The 11989-nt window shown below is 46.1% G+C and overlaps 1 long non-coding RNA gene across 2 annotated transcripts in view; it reads right to left on the bottom strand.

The window, feature by feature from the left end:
* LOC114005662 (uncharacterized) overlaps nucleotides 1–11989 on the bottom strand; it is a 35725-nt gene that overhangs the window by 2498 nt on the left and 21238 nt on the right. Inside the window, exon 2 of one of the 2 annotated variants that reach the window (XR_003547503.1) lies at nucleotides 8276–8384. This is a non-coding gene — a long non-coding RNA (uncharacterized LOC114005662). The remainder of the gene's footprint in view (nucleotides 1–8275; nucleotides 8385–11989) is intronic. The other variant, XR_003547502.1, reaches the window with a different exon arrangement.

Below are 11989 nucleotides of genomic sequence, written 5' to 3'. Positions count from 1 at the left end.
GGCTGTTTGCCTCCCCTCCTTGCTGAAGCCAATGGCCCCTGCAGCCGCTGTGAGTCTGCCACATCCATCACCTCTTCTGCTGGTACAAGTGCTGCTAGTGCTGGTGCCACTGCCACCACGCGAGTGCCACCAACTCTGCTGGCTGGGCTCACCGCTGCTGCCACATCACCAGAGCCACCGCCACACTCAACGCGGCAGGGAAGCGGCGTGGGTGCCGCGGAGGGGTCGGAGCGTCTGTGTGATGTCTGCTCAAGTCCACTCAGTTTAGAAGCAGACGAGGCGCAGCGTGAGTGACGCGGCACAGGGATGTATTCACAGTCACCCTCCCCAAGTGCAGCTTCACTCCGGACTCTCCTGGGACTTCCAGGAGGGTTTACTTGGTCCCTAGGGCACAGATTCCTGGAAAGGCCTGTTCCCGACCAGTCTAAATCCTCCCTGGAGATGGCAGAGGCCATGCTGGGGCCTGCCTCTGGTCCCCACCCTTCTCCTGCCACATCCTTGGCATAACTGCTTATCTTTCTTTGTTCTGCTACTAGGACTCTCACAGGTGATTGGGGTCCAACTCTGAAAATGCAACAAGATCTCACGGCATGCATTTGCAAACTAACCTTACCCTGGACTTTCCCTATTTTCCTCTCAGTTCTGATGTTTTTGTTATTATTTTGTGTATGTCTGAAAGTCTATTTTTGGAATGAGACAGGAAGTTATAAAAGTAAAGGGAAATAAATGAATTACAAATGAATACATATGTACCTTTTCTAAAAATATATATATTTTTTCCAAAGTTGGTGATTTTTATTTTCTGCAGACTTCAAACAAGCAGAAAACCTTGGTGAAATGACTAGGTAGTTTCAATGAAAAACAGGACACTCTCAGGAAGCTTTTCTCACATGCTCTGCGGAAGGACTGTGCACCTCCTTGCCTTCAAAAACTGACGTTAAAGACCACTGCTAGGCATGGCTGGCGCTGGGCAAAGCTGGGCATGCAGGACGCCAGCTCTTCCTGACCTTCCATCTCATCAGCCCAGATCCTTTCTTAAGGATCTGGCACCCAGCCTTCCATGCCGCCCTGGGTGGCTCATCCAGAAGGATTCCTGTTAAGGCTTTACTGTTAATAACTCCACGCTGCACAGTCAGAGGGATCGAATGGCCACACAGGCAGACCGCCTATTTAATTTGCAGGGCATAATACAAAACAAAAATGTAGAACCTCTGTTCGAGCTATTAATTTCACGGGTCAGCCTAATAGCCTGGTGGTTAAGAGAACTGGATCCCATGGGGCCAGTAGGTGGCATGGTGGTTAAGGGCACTGGACTTCCACGTGGCTGACCATGGTTCAAGTCTCAGACCTGGCAGCTTGCTTTCTCACTTTCTCTCTCTCTCTCTCTCTCTCTCTCTCTCTCGCTCTGTCCCTCTCTGATCAAATGAGAATAAATAAATGAATGAATAAAGTTAAATAAAATGATTCTTTAAAAAGGGGGGGGCCAGCAGGCAGCATAGTGGGTTAAGGTGCTGGATACTACCACATGGTTGACCATGGTTTGAGTCCTGAACCTGGTGGTTTGCTATCTCACTTTCCCTTTCTGTTGCTCTCTCTGTCTCTCTCTCTCTCTGGTCAAATTAAAAATAAATAAATGAATAATTAAAATTAAATAAATAATTCTTTTAACAAATTAAAAAGAGAGAGAGAGCCAGATCCCACATGGCCAACTGACTGGTTCGAGTCCCACCCCCAGCGACGTGACAAACATGCCCAGCCCAAACCGAAAGCACGGGAGAAGACAGGAGGGATTGCAGCATGGCTATGCCCTAGTTGGGGGTTGCTTCCTCCCTCTTCCTCCCTCTCTCTCTCTGTCTCTTGGTCTGTCTATGGTGAGCACATGCATTCTCTGGCAAAAAAAAAGAAAAGAAAAAAAAAATTTCAAGATGGCAGTGGCAGCATATTAAACCATGTGTGAGTCTTTGCATGATAGCCCAGCTCACGCCCAAGCTAGCTAGTCCTGCACCCAGGATACACAAAGACATACTTAAGAAAATTATTTTTATAAATAACCACAGATTATGATTTTTATGGAAAAACACTAAATATTTGCAAATTTTTAAACAGAGACAGAGAGAGACGCAGAGACAGAAAGAAAGAAGTCACACACACCACACACACACACACACACACCCCGGGGGGATGGCCACGCCGCAATCCCTTCTCCTCCATTCTCCTCTCAGGATCTTGGGCACGCACGCACATGCACCCGGCGTGAGTTATAAGCCACCAGGTCCAGGACTCAAACTGCAGTTGACTACATGGGAGTCCAGTGATGTAACCATTACGCCATCTACTGGTCCCTTATTTGCAGATATTTTTAAAATATAACAGAAAACCTCAAGGACATTCCATTCTTCCAGGAGTACCAGATGACTCAGCTCCACAGTTTGGACAAGGTAGGTGAAGCACTGTGAGAAGCACTAGGTAAGCTTTCACCACGCTTCCATCTGCACCTGCTCACCTGGCCAGAACTGTGCCTGGTAAGAGAGGTTTGGAAGGGTAGGACATAAGATTGCCATGGCCATGAGAGGGCCTCGGAGGATGGGCAGGATTAGCGAGGACGAGAGGAAAAATCCCAGGAAGGGGAGAAAAGGAACGAAGAGAGGAGAGCAAGCGGTGTGTGGTCAGAGGCCAGGAAGGTCAACAGGGCAGCTGAGGTGGCTCCCTTAGAGCCACGGATTACTTCAGAAAAACAGATACAAACCTGGCGGGTTTAAAGCTCTAGAACATGATTTCAAAGCAGAGATGTTATGCTCATACGGGATAAGGTCCACGTGACCCACTCAGTGTCAGATGGGCACTTGTATATAAATGGCACGTGAACCCTTTCCCTCCACCAGCAACAGCATGGGAATAGACTCCAAAGGGTAAACGAGAGCCTCTGCTGCCCTTGAACGAGCTCTTCCTGAATCTTCACCCACCTCTCCAGACCTCCCTGCTGCCTCTGTGCTCCTGCAAAGCCCTCCACTTTTGTGCTAAGGCCGTCCTCAGCCCTGGGCCATGTCAGTCTTGCCCTTGATGCAATGCACAGAACATTACAGGAGGATGTCTGCAGGCGCTCCTGGCAGAGAATGAAATGCACGTTCACCATCGTTACCCAGCTCAGGCTCAACACACCAAATGACGAGGAATGATGCTTGAAAAAAGGAGGACTTTGTCATCTCTCTGCCTAAGAAGATGCAGAGGGGAAAATTCAAGAATCTATGCTACCTAGGCATCTCCCTTTTCAAAGGAGCTTTCTGACTCAAATGTAATATGACACTCCATGGCAGAACTCTGAGAGCTGAGAGGTCTTTCTCTGGGGACATGTAGGCTGTATGCCATCTTGTCCTTAATACAAAGAAACTAGAAGAATGTAGAATTTAAAGTCAAAGATACCAAATAATAGATCATGTTCCTCCAGGTTGCAAGTGATTCTCTGTCTCTCGTGTTCTTTACGGATACAGGTACCTATATATGTTAATGTATGTACGTATCTCTCTATATACAAGTATGTGTTAATTTATGTACATATACTTCTGTATACGTGCGGATATGTGTGTGAAATATGCATAAATGCCATGTGCGTATGCATATGAAATGTGCACGGATATGCATGCATAAATACACTTCTATGACATGTATATATGCATGCATGTATACAAAGAAGAGAGAGGCAGGGCCAAAGAGAATGGATACATATGTACATGCACATAAATACAGGACAGTGCGATGCACTTATTAAATTTAGCCAGCACTTAGTCTCTGCTACGTGCCGTCCCTACGACAGGCAGTAGAACTCAGTTACAGGAGTGTCGCCGACCTCGAGGAGCTCATTGTCTAGGGAGGAGACAAACCATAACCAGAACACCCCAACCAAACAGCATGGTGGGTGTCCTTAGTGAGAGGTGGTTCTTTCCTGAGCGTGAAGTAACACGTCCTTGAGTCATGCTGAATGGATTCGGGTCCCAGCTCCACCACGCTGAAGCTATGTGACATCAGACATGCCACTTGAACACCAGGGGCCGGTAAAATATACTCGTGCTCTCTTTTTTGGGTGGTGAGGCTTAAACCATACAAGTGAAAGCACTTACACCCACTGGCGCCAGAAGGCACTCCATGAAAGGCAACTGTCATTCTTCCTATTTTTTTTGGAAAGAATTATTTTACTCAACTTTATTTATTTGTTTTAATTTGGCCAGAGATGGACAAGGAAAGAGAGAGAGAGAGAAAACATAAGAAGGCAAGAAGGCAAGCTGCCAGGTGTGGGACTCAAACCACGGTCGGCCATGTGGGAGTCCAGCACCTGTAACCACTACACCACCTGCGGGCCCCAGTTCTTGCTATTATTATTATTTGCGGCAAGAACGTTAGGTTTTGTGAGGGGGACACAAAAGTGAGAAAGCTCAGTCTACCTCAGGAAGCGTCAGGAGCAGCTCTGTGGAAGAGAGGGTATGGAGGCGAATCTTTATAACAACAGATGTTTGTCAGGAGAACAAAAGAGAAAAAAGGATTCCTTCTAAGGGCAGGAAAGAGAGTGTCTAATGAAGAGTGTGTCTAAGGGCCCTGAGGCATGAAACAGCTAGCATGACCAGAGAACAGCCTACAGGTAAGCACGACCAGAGTAAGGATCTGAGAAAAAGGAAGCCAGAGCAAGATGTAGAAGAACCACCAAAAAGCCCTTAATGATGGGGTAACAAAGTCAGACTTGCCTTTAGAAGGTTTCGGTAATACTTGCTATAGGGTGCATGCGCTTGACAAAAAGGCAGAGAGACAGAAAGAGAGAAATCATCCCCCGGGGGGATGGCCACACCGCAATCCCTTCTCCTCCATTCTCCTCTCGGGGTTGGGATCTTAGGCACACATGCCTGGTGTGAGTTTAAGCCCCTGGGTCCGGGATTTAAGCAACAGTCGACTACATGGGAGTCCAACAATGTAGCCATTACGCCATCTGCTGGCCCCAGTTTAGGTAATATTTGACTGCACATAATTTCACTGTTCCAGGGACCCCACTGTAACGATCCGTTATCACAAATACCGCTGGAGTGTATTCATGTCATGGAACAGAAGACTTACTGTAATCTGTATGCTTTTTCCTCTGTTCGTAAATCTTCAAAGCTTTTTGTTTGTTTTAGTTTTAGTGACGATTGTAATTAGCTTCCTTCTCTGTGCTGACTTAGTTGATGTGGAAGGTTTTCTCTACCACTAATCGCTTCCAGAATGATTTTTACTCATCTTCCTAACCACAAGGACAATCAAAAGTGGTCCCTCTTTAGCACTTGTAAGAGTCACTTGACAATCATTTGCCCACAGAGTACACACAGCAATTGCAGCTTTGTGGGTCAGGATTTGGGAGACGGAGGTGGGTGTGGGAGGCAGAGCCAAGACAGGGACTAGGCCTGGAACCAGAAGAGAAACGATACACTGGAATAAAAGCAATAGAATTAAACAAGCCTGTAGGAGCATGAAGCAAGAAAGACAAAGAAGGTCACCATGGTGTACAAGGAATGTACAAAAACAGGGCAGGACAAAAATGCGCAGTGGACCTTTGAAGGGAAGTCAGTGACAAAAGAGGTCCCGGGGTGGGAGAAGCTAGAGACAGCCAAGTACACGGTGTGAGTATGTGTAGATCAGTTTGTTCACAAGTCGTTCAAGAGATCAGACCATTAGTTGATTCTGTTCATTCTCTTTGTGCAAATACGTCCCGGGCACTTTCCGTGCCGGGCTCTGAAGGTTCAAGTTGGATTAGCCTCTAATTTCTGTCTCAACTCAGTAGCTCACCTGCTAGCAGACTGTGAAAATAACGGGACACCAGAGAGCAGCACATGGTGTCCAGCCATGAGGGCCCGCACCAGCAGGGACATGTTGGGCACCTCGTATGTCCCAGGTACTGTCCTGGTGAGCTTCTGTAGACTGCCTCACTTCGTCTTCACAGGACTCCTGCTTTGCTAGAACCAGCAGGCACACTCTCTATCTCTGGCCCCAATCTCACTACCCCATATTAGACAAAACAGAGGCAGCACGTGAGAAAGGGCTCTTTAGACAAGGAGAGGAAGCTAAAAACCCCAAGTTTCAGAAACTGTAAACACCCTGTTATTCCCAGAACCGTACCCTGTAGACCTGGCCTTAGATTTTCATGAAATGAATATCGTTTTTTCTAATCCACTTCTTCCATTTAGTTTATCACAACATTGCCCCCAAATGCCCATGTACTCACCCTGCCACTCCTTGTCTAACGGGCCTGCTAACACACTCTGTGTGTGTATGTGCGTTTGTGTGTGCTCGAGAGCTGATGTGTTCAATTCAAGTACAACTAGAGCAGGCGGCCGTCCCCGCAGGGTCTGTCCGTGCCTCAGACAGGAATTTTGGACACAAATACCCTATCATTGCCACAGGACTGCCTCTTTGTATTGTCCCTACTGTGGCCTGGGGGTGCTGAGCACAAGCGGTATTCTCCTTCTTAAGGTGTGGGGAAAAAAGAAACAAACCAAACAAAAACCAAGATAATCATATCAATCCATAAGGTGGGACTCCAGCTAAGTACATATTTTATGGACAACTGAGACATTCGAAGGGCATTATAGAAACAATTACAGCAAGCATGAAAAATCCTGGGCCAGCCACAGTAGCAAGCACGGCTAAGACGCAGCGGGCCCCCTGAAACCACATGGGAGGCCCCAGCTGGATTCCCAGCCCACCCTAAGGCCAAGCACAGCGGTACATTCCTGCAGTCCTAGTTACTCAGAAGGATCACGACATAGTGAGATCCTATCTGTAAAAAATAAATAAATAAATAAAAAGGAAAAGAAAATATAGTGGGATCTTTGTCAGCCCCTCTTTGTTTCAAAGACAATTAATTTTTCTCCTGAAAAATCATACAATGTTTGTTGAGCCCAACAATGTGGCAGGTACTACTGGGTCATCGCTAAAGTCACGATGCATTTTTGCATAGGGAAACACATGAGGACTTTTCTGACAATACAATATACATTCCATTGAACGTTACAGGATTTCTCATCATTATTGTCTTTCTTCTTTCAAATATTTAAAGCATCAATCGAAATGCTTTAGCTATTTTCTATTTAAGCCATTTTATCATGAATGAATATCTTCAGGAGTTTAACATGCTGATAGCTACACAGAATGTTCTGGGAGTTTTTGTTTTGTTTCCTACTTTTGGTTTTTCACCTAAAGCAATCTCTTTCTTTTCCTATTTACTAATTTTTAGGGAGAAAAAAAAATCTAGCATTGGGAGTTGGAGGTAGACCACTTGAGGTGTCGGGACTGGGGATAGCTAACGACCTGCCAGAGATAACCCAAATCTGCTGATTTAGCAAAGCCCATTCTTGACCTTGACACAGGACAAGACCAGCAAAGTGGAAGGCCTTGGGAGGGAGGAGTGAAAGAAAAAGGATCCTACAGGCGCTCAGATCTCACCAAGCCCCCTCCCCCATTCAGCAAACACCTGGCTGAGTTGGAAAACATGACCGGCCCAACCTTCCTATTGGCACCAATTGAAGCTGTCAGCTCTCGGCTTGTCACCAGTGGCACTGGGAGGCCCCGGGCAGCCACAAGAGCCCTAATTAGGCAGAAATGACACTTCTACAACTGACCTGCCAGGACCTTTGGCAAACCATTTAACATCATTAGTTAACATTTTTTAAAAGTGTGAATGTAAATGAACAGCCAGTGGCTTTCAATGGAGTTTGTCGGTGGCATCTCCCCCTCCCTTCTCACTCTTTCTCTTTTTCCATGAATAGCCCGCTTGTTTTCTCCAGAATTGGAGGGAGGCACTGAGGAAGAAGGAGGAAGAGGACTAGTCTCTGAGAGGAGAGACATATTAAAGCATAAACAAGCTCAGAAGAGTGGAGAGACCATCTCTTCCTGCTTTTGTATGGGCCCAAACAGAGACAATCCCCCAGGCCACCAGGGCAGAGCAGGAAGGGAGGATGGGGCTGGCTGCTGGACAGGCAGCTAGGTCCTGCTCTGTGGTCTATATGGCCATTAACAATCCAGGCTTAGGGTAGGTGGGAAATGATTTCATTTCCCGCCTCCAGGGTACCTCAGAAATACTCTTTCTTGCAAATCTCTTACCACTTGTTGGCATTCTGAACAAGCAGATTTTGCAGCGGTAGGCTAGCAAACGCATGAGGTGTGTCTGAGTCTAAATGTACCTCGATTGAATGCACCCGGCCCCTGTAGAAACGAATGAAGCTCTGGGCGTAATTATTTCAGACACCAGTTTGATACTTACATGTATTGGTTCATTTCCTACCTGAAGCAGTTATTTCCCACTTTGAATCACACTTCATTTTGTTCTTTGCTTTACACCCACAGAATCCGTACACGCCAACACTCTCCATCTGTAGGAGTGGGGAAAAGAGTTTCACTGTGAAAACGTCGCTTTGTCTGTTCCATGCTGCTCTTAAGTCGTGCACTTGTGCTGGCTGACAGCGTGAAGAGGCAGGGCAGGGTGGCAGAGAAGCCAAGGTGTGGGTGGGCAGTGGAGGGGCTGTGTGCCTGGGGGGGGGTGTTGCATTTAACCACCCACTTGTCATGTGGCCCCAGACAAGGTGCTTAGCTCCAGTCTCAAATGTTTTCCTCTGGGAGACAGAGATAAATCCTTACTACTTCAAGGGAGAAAAAAAGAAATAGATGGAGCTATCTTGAAAACTGGAACGTGTGGTGTCAATGTAGAGTTAGGACAGAGCTGCCCAGACTTGAGGAGCTGTCCTAGGTTCTCATCTCTCATTTGTCCTGGGGAAAGGACGTCCAGAAGGCGTCCTCTTGCTTCTCAAGGCACACTCGACAGAGCCACGACACCACCAGGACTTCTCTGGTCTCCTGGTCCCTACCCCCCACTCTTGTTTATTCTCAAAAGATAAGCGCATGGATGCAGAATAAGTCCCCCCAATCCATGGTTATCTGAGCTGTGATTTAGCCCCTCTGCTGGGTAGAGGGAGAGCAAAATCTTGTCCACCTCTGGACTCTGGAAGCCCAGAGAACAGTGGTGTGTACACAGTAGATGCACACTAAATGTTCACTGAGCTGAAATGCAAGACTGCACCTTGCACGCGTGTGCACCTTGCAGGCGTGTGCACCTTGCAGGCGTGTGCTTAAGGCCGTCCAAATATGGGAACCAGCAGTTAGCGTAATGGCTATGTCGCTGGACTCCCACGTAGTCGACCGTGGTTCGTGTCTAGGACCCGGTGGCTTAGAACTCACGCCGGGCGCGTGTGCGTGCATGCCCAAGATCCCGAGAGGAGAATGGAGGAGAAGGGATTGCAGCGAGACCATCCCCCCTGGGGGGTGATTTCTCGCTTTCTGTCTCTATGTCTCTCTCTGTCTGTCTGGTGAGCGCCCGTGCCCTACAATGAAAATCTCTCTCAAAAAAAAAAAAATTAAAAAAAAAGGCCGTCCAAATGTGTAGTCAGGAAGGCAGCACAGATCCTAAGCTGTCCTGCTTCTCCCTGAATTAACGATGAGTAAAACCAAGCAGACAGCGTGCGTGCGATGGAGAGGGCCTATAACTAGTCATGAGAGAGAAGCCAAAGAAAACAATCTTAGTTAGGGGCAGAACAAGAGCGAAAATACTGGAAAACGTCCTTAATAACAGTAAATGGGAAAGGGGAAAGCTGCTCATCCTGATGGAGCATTTAGTGCTTTTAAGCTAAATACCTCAGCATATTAAGCAAATAGAGAAAATCCAGCTCCAAGATGTCAGCAAATTGAACCGAACAGGGCTCGGCAAGCCGATAGGAGGTGTCTGGTTCTGACCCCTTTTCCCATCACATGCCTGGTCCCAGCCTGGTTGTTTAGTGTTGCCTCTCCTCTCCAGCTGCGGAGCTTATTGAAAAGCTCTTGCTCCCTGCCTGGTTTTGGCACATTTTCTGCAGGTGCCTCCTACTGCGGCCACAATGGGCTGCAAGGGAGGTTTAGACCTGTCAACAGCTACAGAGGAGGGGGGTGGCCAGAGTGGAGGGAGTGCAGTCATTGTCTTAAAGGGCCAGTGACATTGTGTGCCACCGAGGAGCTTGCAGCTCCGGCACCTGCTAATGAGATGAATCCTTTCTCCCACTCTCTCTTTCTCTCTTTAATGATTTAACTTGATCGCTTTGGTTCCTTTCTGGAAAGGGAATTGCTCCATTGATCATATAAAGTAATTGCCTGTAAAACATTGCTCTGCAACAACTACTACTTCCCTGGCTGAAAATGTCACAGCAATTGAAAAGCTCTTAGCCCAGTTCAAGAATGAGGTGGCTAAAGGGACGTCTTACATACATCCCCAAGTGCCTGTGTGTGCCATGAGTTGGAAGTTTTCCGTGGGCCTGTTAGATTTTTAAGACAAAGAATTTCAGTCCTGTGGTATGGTATGATTTTGGGGTGAGACTGGGGAAAATTAAAACATGTTAAGGAAAAAAAAAAAACCTCCATCAACTCTAAAATTAGGTATATTCATTCAGAGACTGAATTGTTTTCTTAATCACCCATGCCACTCTTCTCAGAAGCCATGAATTCAAAGGGACATCCCCATGGACCCACAGCTTAATTTGGGAGTCTCTATTTCTCCCCACCGAAGACAACAATATCTTTGTCTAGAAGGTAGCGGAGGCCTTGGTTTTGGAAAGAGGAACTGTGGCTCTAATTGCTTAGGATTTGCTGATTTTTCAGACCTGTCACTTGGCGGCGTCAGTGACACGCTGTGGGAACAGGGACCACACACTTACGGAGTTTTCGTAAATAGCTTTATTAAATAGTCATTGCCACGCCAACGTGAGGGAGTAATTCACCTGGAGAAAAAAATCACTTTGTTGAAGGCATGAACCTGCCAGCAAGATCAACAGCTGTTAGTGACGGTTTCATTTTCCTGACAGGTGAAAGCCTAAGTTTGTAGCTTTTTAAAAAAGAGAGACTTTTTCCATTTAATTGGCAGGAAGCACACAGGCCGTACACCCTGCTGCCATGTAGTGTTTCAATCTGGGCGCAGGGCTTCAGGTGAGACACCCCTCATCAGGATGAGACGAGGATACTTTTTTGTAGCTGATGAAATAAAGGCAGTAGATGTGTTTATTATTGTGCTTTTAAAAAAAAGACAAAAACATCTAGCTGGGTACTGACAAAGAGTATGGAGAAGCAGGTTATAAAAAGACCACTTACAATGACAGATTTGTAAAGGCTGTGGAATTTTTACATCTAAACTCTCTAGAAGGCATCGTACAACTTTCATCAATGTACAGGTGCAGCTTTTTTAATTTTTTTTTTGGAACTAGGGATTTAGGAGTTTTGATGTTTAAGTTTTTAAATACTCTCAGAATATACATGATATTGAGTTGGGACAATCACACACACTAGACCAAAATACACTGTATATAAAAAAGATACTTTTCCTTTATCTACCTATATAGTGAAGAGAATGCAAAAAAAAAAAAAGTTGTTTAAATTTAAGCCATTAAGTAAACTACTTCCTGGATTTGAAGAATGATGTTGACAGTCTTTAACCAGCAATGTTTTCTTTTTTCTATTTGCTCACACTGGAAGGTCTTTTTTTTTTTATTAATGTCTGGAAAATGAGGCATAACATTAGATATTTTATTAGATATATAATAAGATAATCAATATAGCACTAAATAAAACATGGTACTAAGCAATCCCAAAAGTTCTGCGTGATTCTGAGTCCCATATATTAAAAAAAAAAAAAAAAAAAGTAATAGAAAAGTGGTAAATATAACCACACAGTTATTTATAGCAGCTTTGTCTATCAGATGGGAGGCTGGGACAGAGAAAAGTGGGTTGAGTTAAACCCCTACAGCCAAGAATAGAAGAACCAGACTATCAAGGCTAGAAACAGAAACCCCGTTGGGGAAGAGGCAGGAAGCCTTCTGGGTAGGTGGCACTCAAGATGGGGGTGGGAGGGAGTAGGGGGGAGGGAGCTGGGAGGGTGGCTAGCCTGCTGCTGGGCCTCAGGCCC

Source organism: Tupaia chinensis, unplaced genomic scaffold, assembly GCF_000334495.1.
Source record: "Tupaia chinensis unplaced genomic scaffold, TupChi_1.0 Scaffold000069_1, whole genome shotgun sequence".
Classification (NCBI taxonomy): Eukaryota; Metazoa; Chordata; class Mammalia; order Scandentia; family Tupaiidae; genus Tupaia; species Tupaia belangeri.
This window is presented reverse-complemented; position numbering and strand designations above follow the sequence as displayed.